Genomic DNA, 20,471 nt, shown 5'->3' with positions numbered 1-20,471 from the left:
CTCCTACGTTCCCATTAAGACACTTCCATTCCCCACTTTCCGCTAAATTCGGGAGGTGTAGTGTTGAGTGGCGGAACCTTGCCTCTGTACCAGCGAATAAATAAAAATATTAAATAATTAATTTCCTCGAGTGGGGATCGAACCCATGACCTGCCGCGTTTACAGTCTCACCTATGCCTCTGCGCCACGACTGGCCTCAAACACTTTTAATTAAAAGATACGGATCTCTAATAGAAACGTAATATGTTTGTACACACAGTACTACTGTCAGATAGCATTGGCCAATCTTTATTCATGTGACATTCAGATATCGAAACATGTATCAATATTTTTACCTGATCTTTGATGAGGTACGGTCGCGTCTCTTTCGAGTTTAATAATAAACAAAATGCAATTATTAATAATTGTATGTAAAGTTTGTTTTGTGTGTTAGTGTTGGATGAATTATTAAGTTTTGCAACAACATTAATAATAAAGAAACAATGACCTTGTCGGTCGGCACACAAATATTCAACGGCATGGGAGATTCTATAGACAAAACAAATAATGGCAAATTTAAGAACATCGTGGATTGGTGGAGAAGAGAATTTAAAGTTATATTGGCGGAATTTGTATCTACAATGCTGTTACTTTTCCTTGGTTGTATGACGACTGTGCCCCAATCAGGTTTTGATATACAGCCCCCAATGTATTCACCTATAGGCTTTTGTATGGTAGTTATATTTAATATCACTACATTTGGTCATATTTCTGGAGCTCATATGAATCCATCAGTGACTCTATCTGCAGTAATATGGGGCAAAGTGTCTATACCACTTGGGATAATGTACGTCGTCGCACAGTGCGGAGGGGCTATAGTCGGTTACGGGCTATTACTGAGTGTATCTCCTGTGGACCTACTTACTGACAGCATTGGAGCAACACTATTGCATCCACAGCTGACAGTATACCAAGGATTGGTTATTGAAGTATTTCTATCAGCTGCTCTAGGATTCATCAATTGTGCCGTTTGGGACCCAGTTAATAAGGAGAAACAGGACGCTATACCTTTGAAATTTGGTTTCACCATCGCTGCCTTATCGCTGGCTGGAGGTCCTTTAACTGGGGCTAGTATGAATCCAGCTAGATCGTTGGGTCCTATAGTGTGGTCGGGTAATTGGCAATTTCATTGGATATTCTGGGTTGGTCCAATAATAGGAGGTGCGTTTGCACCAATAATTTATAAATTGGTATGGTTAGATAAAAGTAATAAGGAATTTTAAGATATAATTTGGTATGTATATATGTAATGTAAATAAACAAGGGTCGAGGGTAGTATTAACAAGAAATAATTTATTAATTATTTATGAAACGATATCTGTGAACATTTAAAACTTAATAAATCAACTCATTCAGGTCGTTAGTTAAAATAAGTTAATAAGTAAGTAAGATCTTTCTTTATATATGTATATAGTTAAATTTTGGTGTATATACTCGTATATAGTGTGTAATAATATTTTTCACATTTTAATATTTTTTTATGTATTATGTAGTATTTATATTTAAAAATAAATACCATTAAAAATGAGCATATCACAGTATTAGTAATCTTAGATTAAGTTAGAACAAGAGCAAGTATTTTAAATTGAACAACAACAATTAATTAAAGTAAATTATTAAATTGTTGTCATGGCATTTAAAAATTTTCTGAGTATTACTAAGAAAATGGTTTGATCGAATTATGTGTATATATTTCTATTTACAATAAGTAAATAAAAAATTATAACAGTCTAGGTAGTTCTTTGAAAATTAAGACGTGATAACGATGGAAGTTTTGTCTATTTGTTAAATGAACATCGAAAAATGTTTTCATTCATACTATGTAATATATATGTAATCCTAAATATTATTTATTGTACAAAATTGTATATAAAGTTGATGTTGATTGTGGTCTGTGGTCTTGATTATGTCAAGAGCCAAGTATGTCGGGAGTAAGAAACTTATGTCGCTGTGTCATAAATTATAGGCTTATATTGTAAGTTTAAATAAAACAATTCAAACTAAAATTAATTTTTTTTGGAGGAAACCAAAGGAAAGAATTGTTTTTGTCTCTATTTTGCAAAATATTAATGTTTCAGTATAATATATACTTTTCATTTTGTATAAAAATATAGCAAGCGTTTTATTTTTTAATTCATTATTATACTGATTATTACACAAAGACATTATATGTACCTAATATTGATAATACATTAAACATTTTAGATGTATAATCTAAAACCAAAAGTAATTAATAGTGATTGTAGGTCGATGTCTTTTTTAGCTCTAAGCTGTATCCTGCATTAAGCAGGGTAGACAGAGGGAACCTATTATTATTAAGACATTCCATTCTCCACTTTCCGCCGAATTTTTGAGGATACAAATAGTGAATTGCGGTTGAAAACGTTAAATATATAACTTCTCTGAGTGGGAATCGAACCCGCAGCGTCTACACACTTGTAACATTGAATTCGTATTGGTATATTATGCTATATGGTAATTTTTCGTTTAAACTTTATTATTATAACAATATTATAACTCCACAGTAAAAATATTTTTGAAATAATAACTCGAACGTTTTTATCCTCATGCGGAAATTTCTCTTGTTGATATTTTAACCGGATCTAAAATCCAGTTCTTCTTCGATTTGAGCTATACGACTTCCCGAGTTCTTGTACAATCAGATTTATTTATATCTTTTTAGTATCTACTTGTGGTTCATAGAAAGTTCATAGGTATATAATTTAATTTAAACGAATAATGTAATAATAAAATTTACCTATATGTATTGATAGATATTATTTTTCTCTTATGTGTATTAATATTGTGGTATTTAGACACCCTGTTTCAGTTGAATATGGCAAGCAGAGACGTCTTCAAAAGATAAGACATATTATTATTATTTATTTTTTATACATATTTTTTCTCGAAATATAATTTCGGTTAATATGAACCCCACGAGCTTCAAGCCAAGTGTGGTCCATTTCCTGGAATTGGTTGGGAAGTAATGTCTTCCTGTAAAAACTGCCTGACAATGCGACAAGTATTAAGGATTGCGGCTTTTTGCATAGTTATGTATATGTTTATAGGTAATTTTATCTGCTCTAAATAGTGTAAAAGACTTTTTGGTATAACTCCTATGCTGGAAAGCACCGATGATGGTACAATATATACTTTGTTCATTTTCCATATTCTTGTAACTTCTTCTTTTAATTCTGTGTATTTATTATTTTTTTCTGTTATAGATTTTTGCAGATTATGGGTATTCGGAATTGTGATATCTATCAAGTATGTTTGTTTATTTATTTTGTCCATAAACGTTATATCAGGTCTATTGTAGTGTATTGTTTTGTCAGTTAGAATTGCTCTATCATAGTACATCTTATCTTATTATTATTATTATTTTAAATCTTTCTGTGAGATGTATTTGGCAAGTCAGGCTGAAGGAACCTTGTGTTGATACACTCCGTTCTCCACTTCCTGAACAAATAAATGAAATTTCGTGTTGAGTGGTGTAATTCTGTATTGTCTTGTTACCAAAGCAAAGACATTAAAACAACTTATTCGAGAAGAAATCGCACCCACAACTATCACGTCAGACCCTGAGCCGCTGTGCCACAACGGCCTTATAATTTACTTTTTATTACTTATCTGATAAGTATAAGGAAAACTAAATTATATGCTGATGCGTAAGAAAATTTAGATATACAAATCTATAATTAGAATAGAAAAAAAACTTATATAGATATATTCTTGTAAGAACTAGAAATACAAACATTGTCTTAAATGTATAATACAAAACAACATTTTTTTGAGTTCAGTCAAAATAAACGCATACGCAATGCACAGAGGCCATACTATATTACAATATTTTATCGTGGCTTAGTTACTTATCATATAATTATATTGACGGATGTCCTTATTTCAGATAAAGCTGTTTTTATATGTCATCGATCCCTATGATGTGTTTTGGATGTCGCAAACATCTATCTATCTATTTAGTATTTATCTTATCTTTGAAAAGATTATTAAGTTTTTGTGGGGGATATTTATTGAAGAATAGATATTATAATATAGCATGTGACATATGTGTGGTACAGTGTATTTGAGGATTGTCATGGCACAGGGATACCAAGTGTGACTGTAAATGGCTCTTGTAAAAATTTACAATTTACATGTGTAAACTGAGATAACATTTAACGACAGAGTAAAAAAATATACAAGACAGATAGTCGTTTGCACGTCGTAACATATTAAATTATATCTAAATTATACCCTTTTTATATATAGTTCTACACAAACTTTGAAGACGTTATAAAAATGTAACTAACTTGTCACTAGGTACAACAGACAAAACAGGTGATACGAATCTACGACTACATCGTACAATTTTGAGACACAGGTCTAGACCTAGTTGTCTTTTACGAGTTTCTTTTACGAGTAAAAATGGAAAGAATAAGGAAATATTTGTAATTTTCTTTGTGAGTGTCTGCAATAATAAGGAAATCCCAAAATTGTAGATAACTTTTTTTACTTTGTGCCCATCGATATTATCAGCATAATGATTGAGATACATGAGTGTACGATCTAATCTGAAAGACAATTTAGAAATAATGTCTCTCGCTTGTCAACATATTGTGATAAAAAGAGACTTACATATAATTTTAATATTTTGGTTCAAAAATAATATAAGATGATATTAGTTAAGTTTACTTTTTAATACAAAACATAATTTAGTTTAGTTTAGACTGTATAATGAACTCACACGAAAAATATCTTATGAAAATAAGTTAGAATAATTTTTGAGTATGTGATAATAGAAACTCTAGTCGCGTGATATTCTCTTGTTGAAACAACAAAATTTACGTAGTTTATCTTTTATAGCACTGAGTTATTAAAATATTATAATTTATTAAACGTACATAATATTTTATTAAAGAAATCTAGAAGTTATGAATAGTATTTGTGTACAGTGTTTTTCGATAGATTTTCTTATCGTATTATACTTACATGCAATTGATAAGGATTTTTAAATACCTTTCATTTTTTTTTAAGAGCTGATCTCGGTATGAGAGGAATCGTTTAATATATGCAATATATCCTCGACATATTTCGCATTTCAATATGAAACGTGAACTTACTTATTTAGAAAACGTATATTTCTTTTTCTTTCCTAAGTGTGGAATAACACTTTAAAAATGTTAAAAATAGTTAAACTTGTTTTTAAAATATAAAACTAGTAAGAAATTATGAAATCATATCAATTTGACATGATAAGTCTTAAAATGTGAAATTGTAAAATGTAATTAAATTAAATTGTATTAATCTAATTAAATAAAAGTCAATTTACATACTTATAATATATTCTTCTCCCTTCAAATTGTTGTTTTTCTAAAGGTAAACAATAGATACTAAGTATTTGCAATTGTAATATAAGTACTTTAGTAATTATTTCATTGAAAGATTATTATCATGACATGATAAAAGTGATATATCACTCACCTCATGGGAGGAAATTAAGTATAAATAGTAGACTTGTGTGACATAGGATAAAAGTCATGAATATCAATTTTATTGTTCTATTTCGTCGCAACGTAGCTCGCTTGTATATGTATAACTAGTACTTTTTCTAAAGTTTATGGATTCGAGCCACTGAGCTATATATATATATATATATATATATACTAGTGGACCCGTACGGGGCTACACAAATTATTTTCAGTTTTCAATAGAGAGATGCGCTAAGCAAGCTTATTTTGGGTGACGTTTTCTAACAACATATATGCAAATCGTTGCCTAGCAACGACAGTTGTTATTAACATGGCAGAATAAATTGCATGTCAAATTAATAAGTATTTTAATATATTGATATATATCGAAAATATTACAAATATGAGAAAAAAAAAGTATCCGATGGTCATCTCGAAACCCTCATGTATCTCTATATGAGTATTTTATCATAATTAAATTAGCGGTTTGGCCCTGATTGCGTAAAAGACAGACAGACAGACGGACAGACAGAGTTACTTTCGAATTTATAATATAGGTATGGATATGTCTAAAAAAAATATGTTGGAAACATTTTAATAATTCTTACAAGTTAACTTTATCAGAAAGCAAGGTAGGCAAAGAGAACTTAGTGGCAAGACATGTCGTTCTTTCCGCTTATATACCTCGTACGGAGTAGCGGACTTCATCACCGTGCTTAGTCTTTTCAGAGCGGAGAAAAGAGAAAATGTGTTCCCGAAGTGAGCTCCGAACCTATAGCTATCGCACTTGGAGTGAGATGCTTTATTTTTATAAACAAACAAAATTAATTTATATTAAGTTTGTGTGTATTATAATTAAATTGATACCTAAGATATAAAATTTTACTTTACTTATGATCAATATTTTTATTTTGTCCCACATAATTATAGCAACGTACTCAGAACTACGTACTAAATTCCCACCTAGTATTAGGACCGTTCTCCATTTTTCTACATTTTTTCGAGGCAATTGCGTATTGAGTGGCAGAACTCAACGCTATGTAATTTATTATTGTTGCCATCAAAGGCCATAAATACATGTTAAGGTTAAGGTTTACAATATATTTATGTTCTACCCATACCTTGCAAGCCTTGAGGGTCCAGGATAAAATAACCATTTCCTTCTTTATCCTACGTGCGCGTGATAATATATTTAGTACCGATACATCAAGATAATTGACGTTTATATATACGTACGATTGTTATTGAAGAAGGAAAACATTGTTAAAATACATAAATACTATTAAGTATATTTTTTAAAGTATATGTTGTATATGTAGTTAGACACGGCGTTGAGTTTAGCCTCTTAATATGAAATGTCTGAAATTAACGCGAAAATCGGCAAACTAAGTGTCTTGATATTACTGTCTCTGTGCCTACTCTGCCCAATTTTTTTAAATATCTATAAATATTGAGGCCAACACGCCAACAGTGGCGCAAGGTCACACACGTGTGACAGAAGACATGGCAGGTAGTGGGTTCGATTTCCACTCGAGAATATGAAATATTTAATATTTTTATTTGTTTACTATGTTGCATATTTTTATTTGTTTACTATGTTGCATGTCCAAGCAATGTAGGCCGGCGTTCAGTTTCACCACTAAACACGCAATGCCTCCAGAATTCGATGAAAAATGGAAAACGGAAGTATTTTAATTGGAATGGAGTATCTTCTCGGTTTCTCGTTTCCCTCTGCCTACCCAGCTATGTGCGGGATACAGCTAAAAATGAAAAAAAAAAAAAACATTGTGAAATATAAGTTAATAGTGTGTGTTCTATTTAATAATATTTGGTAGAACTACGTACGTAATCCATCAAAACGCATACGTGAGCTAGGTATTAATTATTACGAATTGATTATAATTACGTTATTATTAACATTAGATAAAAATCTACATCCTCGATAAAATGAATGAGGAAAATATATTTTAAAACTCTTTAGAAATCTTTTCGGTGTTTTTCTGGCTGTTCTCCAAAATAAGCAGGGTAAGCAGAGAAAATAGAGACAGAATACTTCGTATTCCGTTTTCTAGACGGATTTGGGACATAGCGTTTTGAGTGGCGGAATTTAACTCACTTTATAATCGTTGCGTTGCGGAATTTATCTTACAATATAAAAGAAGCAATTTATAATAGATAATGATAGATGTTTTCGCAGAATCGTATATACAGGGTGAGTCATATTGAACTTTCCGATTTCAATAAGGTGTGTATTAAAAACAAAGCGACATGCAGTAAAAATTATTTTATTGTTTGAAAGCACATAACATGCAGTTTTAATTTAGTTGGTTTTAAAAATGATATCCTGTAAATGTCTACCTCCATTGACCACACACTGCTGAAGCCTTTCCCGGAAGTTGTCCATTACTCGTCGAGTCATATTCAGCGGAATAGCATTGATTTCTTCCGTGATTGCAGCCTTCAGTTCATCGATGGTTCGGGGACGATGCGTGTACACCTTTTCCTTCAGGTAACCCCAGAGAAAGAAATCGCAGGGGGTTAAATCAGGTGATCTCGGCGGCCACCCAACGTCACCTCGCAAAGAAATGAGATGACCGGGAAACATTTGTCGCAGGATTTCCATTGAACGCCTGGATGTATGGGCTGTAGCACCATCTTGTTGGAACCAGATGTTATCGTTGTCATGATTCTGCGTTAATTCCTCCAATTTCGGTTTCAGAAAAGTTTCAAGCATGTCGCAATACCGAGCAGAGGTAACTGTGACGACTTGACCACCGACCAATAGCAAAATGTAAACGGAACGCACGCTGTGTTGTGATCACGGAGCCGCCATTTTTAATAAACTCTTCAACTACGAACGCACGATGTTGTCCCGACCAAGCCATTGCTCACACTAAAACTGCATGTCATGGCGCGTCTAATGACACCATCCCCACCCTTCTACTCCTTCCCTTCTTCGTGCAACGTCCTTCCAAAACCGGAAAGTTCAATATGACTCACCCTGTACTTTAATTATACACCATTGTTTACAGTAATATCCTTACCCAAGGCCTTACTATATACGGGCGAACGAATTAATTTACATTCATAGTCTAAAATTTCTAGATGTAATTCATTATGCTTACAGAAATCTCATAATTGATAGTTTATTATTAGCATTTTTGTTATTGATAAGAATAGAATGCATTATAAAATGGAAAATATAGAAAAATATTACTAATATAACATGTACGTAGAGGTGGTCTTATTACTTTAAGCAATCTCTTATAAGAAATTACAGTAAGTTAGTGGCTAATTGCGAATCAGACTGGCACACCGTGGGTTCCGTATCAATTTCTACGATCTTAACGTATTGTAGATATACGGGTAGTATAACTTATAAAAATTTACAAACCTATAATTGCTAGTGTAAGTGTGTATTCAATTTGTTTGAAATGAATAATAATGACTTTTTCTATGAAATAAGTTCTCACTTCGTGTCAAATTTCACAACTGTAGGTCCACGAGAAGTACGTAGTCTAAAAGTTTTAATTACGCGGCGAATTTTATGCAAACTGTACCGAAAACGATACAATAAGTATCTTTTAATTGCGTTGAATTAGAATTTAGAAAAAAATCTAACATTAATCTAAGCTTTAAAACGTACTAGATTTTTTTTTTGATTAGGTACTTTAAGATTCTTCGCAGTCTCTGTAACGCGACGCAAATAGTTTTTTTGTTAATTAGTAAAAAAATATGTATTACAAAATATTTCTTCACTACCGTTCACTTATTACAAAATATTTTTTCATTGCCGCTATCATTAATAATTAATCTGTCTAATAAAATTTGTATTTATCTATCATTGCTTGTCATCTTTAATTACATCGGCTAATATCGGCGCACGCGCAATTACCTGCTTCGGGTCGTTAGCGACTATTGGTAAGATAGGCTGAAAGAGGCCTACTGTCGCAGTGATGCTTTTCACAATCGAAGTAATAATCCTTTTCGCTGGTGCGGGACGAATTTCTCAGATTTTTGTAGGAGTTTTATGGAGATACATTTCAGCTTATGGTCAACATTGTAAATATTTCCTACTAAGATATCACGGTAGACCTTTGTCGGTCCTTCATATAAGAAGAAAACTACTGATTTTTTTTCGTCCACACCAGCTGAAAGTACCACGTTGGCTCGATATGAGCCTGTTCCGCAGTAAAAAATTCAATAATTCTGCTTCTACTTAGTCGTACACTTCTGTAGGAGTGGTCGTGGTCAGGAGCTGTTCAAATTTACAAACGAGATAGTAAGATTTCTCCAACTGCTTGTATGCATCTCGTAGACAGACCTTGCACATCCTTGCTACTTAAATAAATTATTTGGTGGATATCAGTTATTCCCCAATTATTTTCTTCCATTTAAACTATAATAATGTCACACACTCAGTATTCTTAACTTACTGTAAAGACGTGACACGGTTTGAGCATGCGTCTCTTGGATTTCGTCCAAGTTCTTCATCCAATTAAGTTATACATTCACATCTAAACCACAACACATATAAATTTGTAGGCAGTTGCTCTGTTTTTTATTGTTAACATTTTCTAAGATGTATATTATAAGATTTTAATTTTGAACTTGTTCAAATTTAATGCGTTTTCTAAAATATTTTTAATCAATTCATCAATATTTGAAGAGTTGATATGGTATGGTCTTACCATTACGTTAACAATTTCATTAAAAACAAAAAAAGTCAGCTTCACGCAGTATCCCGCACATAGCAGGAAAGGCAGAGAGACCTAAAAAGCTATTACATATTATAATGTTACATACACACTACATGCACGTATATGAATATACATAGGCACTTGTAATCAGGCCTTAGATGCAGATTAGAATTAGATACGAATAATTATTCGCTATCTGTGAAGATCAATCATGCTATTAATTGGATCATTTCAGTGATATTATTTTAAAACATTTGCATAAAATATATATTGTATATGCCAAGAACTATAGTTGATGTTGTTAATTTTTAATATAAGATAAATAAATAAATCAGCTTCACGCTGTTTTCCGCACACATCAGGGTAAGCAGAGGGAACCTAGTTTTAAGACACTCCGTTCCCCACTTTCTGCCAAATTTTGTCACCAGCCTAGCCAAAAGCCTTGTCACCAGAGTGAAGAAATGAAAATATTAAAAAATAATAATAATTGATGCCTTGAGTGGAATTTGAATCCATAATCATCGGGCTTAGTCACACGCTTTTTATAACTTTTTATAAGCAAATGTACCTAGACATAGATAAATCTTTACGCATAGCAACGTTTGATTAAAATACCGTTTATTATCGTACATAATCCTAGAATAACAAAATATTTAAGTAGACTAAATAATAACTTTAAGTCTATTTAATTTATTTATCATATGGATATATAACAGGATACGGTGTGAAGCTAAAAAAAGTAAAAAAAAAACATATTATGTAATTTACTTAAAATACATAGAAATATATAGAAAATACTAAAATCGTAGCACAACTGTTTGCCCAAATATATAGATAATAAACAATTAATAAAGAAAATTATATGTATTTTTCAGTCATTGTGTAATAATGAGAGAATATATAAGAAATTTTGTACTGTCTGTGTGTACATATACATTTATCAAATGAAATGTAAAGGAAAACAATGTTAACATAAGTTGAATAGAGAACTTGTTACTTGTAGATATTATCTTAAATAACTTCGCACACAATATGTACGCGGAGCATCTCGGGTGGATCGACAATTATCTTCAAGGCTATGCGAAAACTAAACTTGGGATTGTTTTAAGTACATTTGTATTGTGTATGTAATGATGGGTGATACTGTGTTATTTCTATTATGAATTCTTTTGTAGTAAATTGTTTAAAAAATATTATATTTTTAGTTAGTTTTTAAATGTATAATTATGTTATTTTATATATAAATACCGACCAACGGACGTAGGTGGACCGACGACTTCAAAAAGCGGGAACCCGCTTAATTCAAAGGGCGCAGGACCGGACGGAGTGGCGAGCATTGGGGGAGGCCCATGTCCAGCAGTGGACTTTATGACGCTGATGGATATATAAATATATATGACAATTATATATTATAAATTGAATTGAATTCTTGATATATGGCGTTTAAAATATTATGAATATTTTGGAATGCATTAAGCGGTGCCCTACCATAGAGTAATGACAGCGTTTCCCAAAGGCAGCGTTTAACTATTACCTATTGCAATCACCTCCCAGCTCTCAAGTCATGGAGAGCATTATAAATAACCAGCTCTTGGTTTTTGCGTTAATCACTAAAAACCCCTTTTGTTTTGTCGCCAGTCGTCCATACTATCCACACCATCTGGATACGCAGCATTCCATTACTGTGTGGTTTTGTAGAAAGTTCCACGCGCATTTCTTATTATTTCTGGAGTTGTAAAAAATAATAAAAATAACGCAGTTTATCAAGGGTATATTGTATATTATTTCATTAACCAAATTAAAAAATTCCACGTTTAAGCAGAAAAGAAAATAATAAATAGAATAGCAATATGACATTTTAAGATATTTCTTTCAAATCGAGGCCGCTAAGATTTTTAAGATGTACAGTGAAAGCAGAGCGCCGAGGGAGTGCCTGCCTTAAATGCATTTTCAAGTTCTGTTCCTACTATAAGTTGACTACGTAATATGGCATCGACTGTTTTATTTATTTATCAACTTGAATTCTTGAGTACGTATTTATTTTTTGTGACTAAACTGCTACTGCTACTAAAATGGAAATTCGCTTTTCACATTATTTCGTTTGAGCTTCTTTTCTTCTTCTTTGTAGTTAGTTGTTAAATCATTTTTTTTTATTATCAGTGTAAAGTAAAAAAATAAATACCTGTAATATTTCATATTAAAACGTTATTTTTCCTCACTTTAATCAATACAAAATATTTCTTTTTCGGTATTAACTCTCCATATTTAGAGTTATCATTTAGAGTTCAATATAAAGTGCAATAAAAAAATTAAATATTCCGGTTTTGTCATTAATCAAATGTATATAACGATTACAGGACCAGACTAGTTTAAAAATAACTTACCGCACCGCTGTAAGTCTCAAAATTAAGTATTTAATTTACTTTCATTTACACGTTTATATTGAAACTTAACTCACACCTGTACAGAATTAAGGCTCTACCAATAAATTATTCAAATAGTATTACAAGTTATAATTTAGTTTGAAACATACAAATATTTGAGGGCGAAGTCGGAATAGCGAATTTGTTGTTAACATTAACAGGAGACGAGGGTCGCCCTCAGATATCACTCCCGTAGGGCCTACGTCGTAGCACATCCGCTTGTCACTGGCACGGTCACGTAGCAAAAATAACGAATATGAGATTCGTATGTGAAATGATTTTTTTGTTGAAATATGGGTAATAGTTGGTTTCGGAATTTGTACTTATTATATACAAAAGTAAAATAATATTTATTTAAAAATTATTTTAATGTATCTCTATTAATATATTTAGACATTTTTAGCCATTTCAAAGTATTATTCCACATTTAGGAAAGAAAATGACTTATTTAGAAAATATATATGGGTCATAATCAGAAAAAGTGCACATTTTGTGTCTTTTCTTGTCCCGCTACTTTGAATGCGTTTTAAAAATACAATTTAAAGATAATTTAAGATAATTTAAATATTTATTTAAAAATTTAAAGATAATTTAAATATTTTGCCATTTAAGATAAATTTACTTATTAACTTAAAGATTTTTGTAATATTTTAAATGTATTAAGGCTTTTAATAGTATTTTTTGTTAGTTGCAAAAAACTTTTCAAAATGCTTCCATACAATTTTTCGTGTCCCATTCACCACTTTACTTTTTAAAAATTGATTTGCTACGAATATTTATAGTTTTATTTGATTTCAGATATGTTTAGATTACTTTACTTTATGCATAATATTAAATAGAACTACTTTTATTGATACATTATTTAATAAATAATATATATTAATTAAGTAAATTTGTCCCAAAATATTGTCTTTTTGTTACTCAGGGCTAGTAACGTACAATTAAAATATGAACGCAATTATTTTGGATGGTATTTAATATTAGTTTTTATTGTGGCACCATTATTCGAAAAGTCAATGCTGTCGTAGCTACAACCAGTAGTGTTCTCGCAGCAGTTGAGGGGTTCAAATGTTTTAAAGGGAATGCGTAAAATTACATCTCAGGGTTATAAGCGGCCTTTATTTTGGTAAGTATTCTATAATTTCGTTTTCTTGTTTATGTTATTTGCTTCTTTTTACAAAATCTCAAAAAAGAACGTCAGTGCTTGCACATGCAACACGTGGCTTATGAGCAAATATTTAAAAAGGTTAGAATTTCTCAGACTTCATTCTCAATTTCGTTATATTTCGTTACGTAACGAAACTGAGAAAATATGAAGCCTAGTTCACAATTACGGTACCAATGTTTTCTTATATATGTTTATAATAAAATTTTATCGAACCGGTGCTTGTATATGGAAGATATGTATATAAGAAAAAAAAATTGCTGGCATATGAAAAAAACTATTAGTGACTTTTCATAACGTAAAGTTACCAAAAATAATGATTTTTAAGTTTTTTTGCTTGTTTGCTTGTTTGTCTATGTGTTTGTGCACGCTAATCTCAGAAACAGCTGAACCGATTTAGTTAAAATTTATTTTTATTCTTTCTGAAATTAGTTGTGATTTTGTGATTTTTATTTTTTGATATATATTTTTGTATTTTCAGTAAGCGTAAGCTCCTATGTCAAATGCTGAAACAAATGCTTTTTTTTTTTTAGATATAGAGAACGTCTTAAAAAGACCAATCCTATTAAATATGAAGATATGCGGAATAAACACTTACAAAGAATTAAACTTAATTCCAATGATAACGACTCAAATTTTGATATATTTTAAAGTGAATTTAATTTTATCATTTACTTTGTGATCTCTAACTAGAAATATAAGTTTATTACGTTACGAACTAGCATTATTATATTGTTAATATTCTCACTTTGTTATGTTTTCTTCGTACATTTATAATCTGTTAATTCAACGATTGGACCTTTAAAATTTTGATCTGTGTCTCATTAAATAAAAAAAACAATAGTTTTATTCATATAATATCGTTATTTTGTTGTGTATAATGCCTTATGTCATCAGTTTCGTAACAAACTTTATCAGTGTTGTTACTTATCAGTTACGTTACGAATTCGAAAATGTCCACTTTTCTGATTATGACCCATATAAAGATTACAAATATTTTACTAAACTTCATTTGAATGACACATGTTTAGAAATAATTTTAATTTTAGAGCGTATGTAGCACGTCCTATTACTACTTCCCTAACAACTACCATTACATTAAAATAATGGGCTAGTAGCTTGAAATTGTTAGAAATTTCAATTGAAATTACTCTGAAATATTATGAAACTATTTGACAAAAATGTATATTTAAATTTAGATTTATCTATCTATTTATCAATTATATAAAATAACAGCGGCACAAGTGTGCTGTAACTGTAACGCGACAGTTGTGGGTTCGATCCCCACTCGAGAAAGTGAAATATTTATTTACGTTTATATTTCCATTTCTTCGCTCTGATGTCGAGGCAAAGCGCGGCGTTAAGTTCAGCTACTCAACAATACTCACACTGCCGCCAGAATTCGGCAGAAAGTGGGGAACTGAGTGTCTTAACACTAGGTTCCCTATGCCTACTCTGCTGTCTGCGGGATACAACGTGAAGCTAATATATATATGGATATAAAATAACATAATTTGACAAAAATGTTAATATTGCATAAAGATACACTATATTATTTAAGAAAATATAACCAGAGCACGTACAAAACAGTTTTGAGAACAGAGAATGGGAAAATCCCGCTTATATTGATGGTGTATTGTATTACGGTCACATTCGCGCGGCTTTCCCCAAATCTAAAAAGAGCAAACCTAAGCGGCGAGTTTAGCAGAAGACAATATAAATCTGAGCCATTTCTTTTCTAGCATTACAAAAACAACGAAATTCTGAGACTTTTAGATGAGATCTTACAAGCTGTTAAATGTGTATATGTTTACTATTTATATTATATATTTAAGGATGTAGGAAAAGTAGTAATTTTACGTTAATTGTATATTTGTAGACGCTGATTAAAGCAAATTTGGGCCATTAAGAAATTAGCATTTAACTTCCGCATATATAATAAAAAAAATATTAAAGAATGTTTTTCGTCAAAATTGTATGCATTAAATAACTGTTTTATTTAATTAGCTGAATCTTTACTTTTCAATATAGGTATATAAAGTGTTTTTAAAATATTATTATTAGAAACTAAAGTCCTAAGATTAGTACATTAAAAATTATACAATTCAAGCAGGCGAAGACGCGAGCGGGTCGCTAGTTATCATTAGTTTACATTTTAAATTAAAATGCTTCTGATGCATGCAAAACCGCAGACGGGAACTAATTTTCAATAGAAATGAACATTCATTTAATAATAATTAAGTATTAAATAGGTTAATAATGTACTGAAATTTAGAGTGCATGTCACTCATTTCTGAATATTAGGCAATAACGTGTACATTTCTTTAATAAATTATTATCATATTATTGTTAATAAAATGTATGTAGTTCAAATGTACTAAATAACTTATTTTTGAAGTTTATCATTATTTTAACTTCACGCTGTAGCTCGCTCAGAGGAAGGTAGGCAGAGGGAACCTGAGTACCGACTGTTAAGACGCGTTCTCCACCTTTCGCGGAAATCTCGAGGGATTGCGTGTTATTTTATTTCCTCGAGTGGGAATCAAATCCACAATCCATCGCTTTTACAGTCGCACGCTTATGCCTCTGCACCATGACGACCTGTAACTTTAATATGAAAATGACTTTTAGCTTAATATAGGATTTCAATTTAGAAATTATATAATAATATTAACTATATAAAAGGAAAAAATATTTAAAAATTACAGTCTTATAATTTTTTAAGTAAATTTTCTTACATTTATTAATCGAGTTTAAAATATGGCAACGGCCATTTATAACTAATAGACAGTAAATCTATTTTTATTCGTTTCATTAATTAATTAAATATATGTATAACATATTTAAATATAAAAATGTAGTTCTAGTTGATGGGAAGCACTTCGCTTAATTATGATTGCAGTATCAATACGCATTCATATTGATTGCATATTATAATAAGGTATAAGGTATATATTATAAGGTTTTTTTTATTCATTTAAAAATATCGTTTATTGATTGCTGCAAAATTAATTGGTAATTGAAATATATTTATTGAAATGTTGACTAGAAAATGTTTATACTCATCAAATGAACTAAATAAATTGAAAAAAAAAAAAAAACTAATGTCACTTTTAATTCGATCAATTATTGATTGATGAAAATCAATTATTCGTTTACTAGGTTGACTGAATATGTGAAATAAGCAAGAAAATAAAAGAAGCCTAACTAGTTAAGATTTAACTTTTGAAACTTTTCTTATAAATAACAAAAGTCAAAAAAGTTAAAAATGTATAATTCGTTTAAACAGTCATTTTGCAAGGATCGAGGGCAGTACGCGATATAATTAAGAAATCGTTGGCTGTAGTTTGTTGTAATAATAATGAACTCAGTCTAAAATGTCGAAATGTCGGATTTCCAAAAAAATATAATACAAAATATTTCCCATTAATGCTATTTTATTTAAAATAACCCTTCTTCTTTAAAATTATCTTAATCAACTTCACTTAATATTCTCGTCGCTGTCACCTAAAAGTTAAAGTTAGTCTCGTAACAAATTATTCAGCATGTTGTTATAAGTTATAATTTAGTTTGAGATATTAAAATCTCTATAATGAATGTTCAAAGTAATTGTTTGACGAGGGAACCTGGGAATCTGGTGTTAGGACAGTTTGTTCCCATTCCTCATTCCCACAGAATTCTGGTGGTATTGCTGCGTTACCACAGGGAAGAAATTAAAATTTTAAATATTTCATTTCCTCGAGTGGGAATCAAACCCACAAACTGTTGAGTTTACAATCGCATGCTTGTGCTGAAATAAAGAAAGAATGACATAATTGTATGTAAAAACTTTATTAATAAATAATATGGGAAAAGCAAAAGCTGCTTGTGAAGTGTTTCAAGTGGGCTTTATCTGACATTGTTAAGTCAATTTAATTGATAATTTCTGTAGGAGATTAATTCAATATGGGTAAAATATGAATATATGGACGCGTTTTTAAAGGAAATTTATTACCGAATATCAGTGTATAGATAAATAATAATAAATATTTCCACCACACAAGACGCAATGACTCCAAAATTCGGCACTAAGTAGGGAACGGAAGTGTCTTAATGGGAACGGAATCTTTTGCCAAGTTTCCTTTGCCTACATTTTTATATATACGGGATACACCGTGAATCTATCGTGTTTAAGTGTTTCAACATAACAATAATTGTAGCAGTATAGTAGTTTGTGCCTGAATACAGTGAATAAGGATTGGGGCAGGGTCAGTGTGGCTAGAGTTCCATTAACCGGCTTTGGGTCAATGCAATTGCATTAATATTCCTCGTGATTTCTGAAATGTATTCTGAAGCTTCTTGTTTGTGCTTACGTTACTTGGTAGATTTTTTAAATATCCTACATTGTACTTTTAAGAATTCAATTTTTACTTATTGAAAAATTATAACAAAAAACAATATTTCTAATAAATTTGTAAGAAATGTATTTACAGCAAGAAAATCAAACTAAAGTGCCAATAAATTGAAATATCTTTCTGTTTTAATTAATTACTATTTAATATATAAATATGAATATTCTATTTCAATAATTACTAATAACCTACTTGTAATGTATGCAATTCCATTCGAATTCTATAATACTCGAGCTATGCACGTGACTGTTAGATACGATCGAAACTACAACTGCCGTCGTAACGACGCGACGGTTGAAGTGCTGGCACTTGAAAGGATTGTTTAGAACTTGCTCTAGTTTGTAATTATGTTGATAAGTATTCAAATAATATGTCCGATGATAAATCTTATTGAATGCATTAAGATTCATCATCGGATTTTTTTTGGAGGTGTAAATGTAATTTTGCAACATAAAACACGTTCATTATATTTCAGTGTAATTTTGTGGTAATTTAATTGTATACTAGGGACTCGCTTGCGGCTTCGCCCGCTTAAATTACACAATACTACAAATGTTAACGAAATGGTAACTCACCGCACAATATTTTTTATATTGAGAAACGTTAAACGCTCCTATCTTCACAATAAAAGTGACTAAATAATTTTATTGATGACTAGTGGACCCGGACGCGGCTACGCCTGCTTGAACTATAAGAATATTTATTAAATATTATATAATATATTTATTTTTATAAGGATGAATATAAAAATATAAGTTCATTTTGGGTGACGTTTTCTTAAAACAACAAAGAAACTTTGCAAACCGGTGCTTAGCAACGACGGTTGTTATTAACATGGCAGAATAAATTGCATGTCAAATTAGAAAGTATTTTAATTTATTAGTACATATGTGTAATGTAATATTATATAGCATATAGCACTTCTGAAGAATGCAGCTTTCATACAAAACAAAAACATAGTAAATCGGCCCAGTAGATCCAGCGATCTTAGCGTTCAAACAAACAAACAAACAAACAAACAAACAAACAAACAAACAAACAAACAAACAAACAAACAAACAAACTCTTCCGCTTTATTATATTAGTATAGATTAAATGCTTATTATCACTATTTGTCACATTCTACAAAAACCTAAAAAATATGAATTAAGATAGTATCTATCATGTTATACGTTCGATATAAGCCATTTAAAATATATTTTTTTATAGTCTGAAAACCATATCGGTATAGATATGAATGTATTATTGTGGCACGCTGCAGCTTCACGCTCCAATTTGTTATATCGTCACGTCAAAGACGAATTGTGCTGTAACTGACAGCGTGACAGGCGCAGAGCTGCGATATGCAGGTGGCATTTTCTATATGTGTTTACAGGGATAGTTCTATCTCTTTTGTCTTAAACAATGTTTGTAATAGGGTATTTAATTGTATGAAAATACTAATCTCGAATCCCTACTGCTTTAATATAAAATGTTCGGCCACCCACTACGCAATTCTTTTAAGATGGTGGATTAAGAATGGAGAGTTTTATCACTAGGCTCTTATTGTTATGATAAAAATAAATACTTTATTTTTTTTAGTTATACGTGTTGTCCCATTGTATTCAGCGGGGTAGATAAAAGTAACCTCTGGTCTACCAAAGCGGGAGAAATAAATATAAAAATACTAGCGGCCTGCTCGCGGTTTCACCCGCGTGAACTATGTTATTATTAATTTCTGTCTCCATGACTACGTCCTAGTGACGTCTATGCAAAATTTGAGACTCGTAGCATTTGTAGTAACGAAATTTCATACAAACTTTCGACCCCAAAAACAACCCCTTAGAAGTCGAATATTGCAAATTCCCGTCTTAGCGAGCACCTACGTCCTATAAGTAACTCCTATGCAAAATTTGAGATTCCTAGCACTCGTAGTTTCTGAGATTTCGTGATGAGTGAGTGACCTTTCGATTTTATATATATATAGATTAATTCCCTGAGTGATAATCAAACCTATAAACGTTTGCAGTCAGACTGTATATCACTCTGCCACGAAGGTATAAATGTATATTTATTATTGGCTATATTTAATCTAGAGACAGATAAGATGTTTGCAGACAATTGTTTTATTATCTTTTTTTTATTTGTTTTTATTAATATTATGATCATCATGTTATTATCAATTCAAAGCTGAGATAACATCAATCCTTATGACAACAATCATTTTCAGGAACTAACAGATGACGTCCTATACAAATATATCTTTACACAGTTTATTTAGTTCATATTATTTAACAACAAAAATA

At 30.9% G+C, this 20,471-nt stretch overlaps 1 pseudogene; it reads left to right on the top strand.

Annotated features, from left to right (window-relative positions):
* Positions 1-293: 293 nt before the first annotated feature.
* On the top strand, positions 294-2,045 carry LOC146538123 (aquaporin AQPAe.a pseudogene; annotated as a pseudogene).
* Positions 2,046-20,471: the final 18,426 nt, after the last annotated feature.

Source organism: Heliconius melpomene, chromosome 6, assembly GCF_056956725.1.
Source record: "Heliconius melpomene rosina isolate 202511_hmr_F chromosome 6, ASM5695672v1, whole genome shotgun sequence".
NCBI lineage: Eukaryota > Metazoa > Arthropoda > Insecta > Lepidoptera > Nymphalidae > Heliconius > Heliconius melpomene.
Note: the sequence above shows the minus strand (reverse complement) of the source record. Positions and strands in the feature narration are given on the sequence as shown.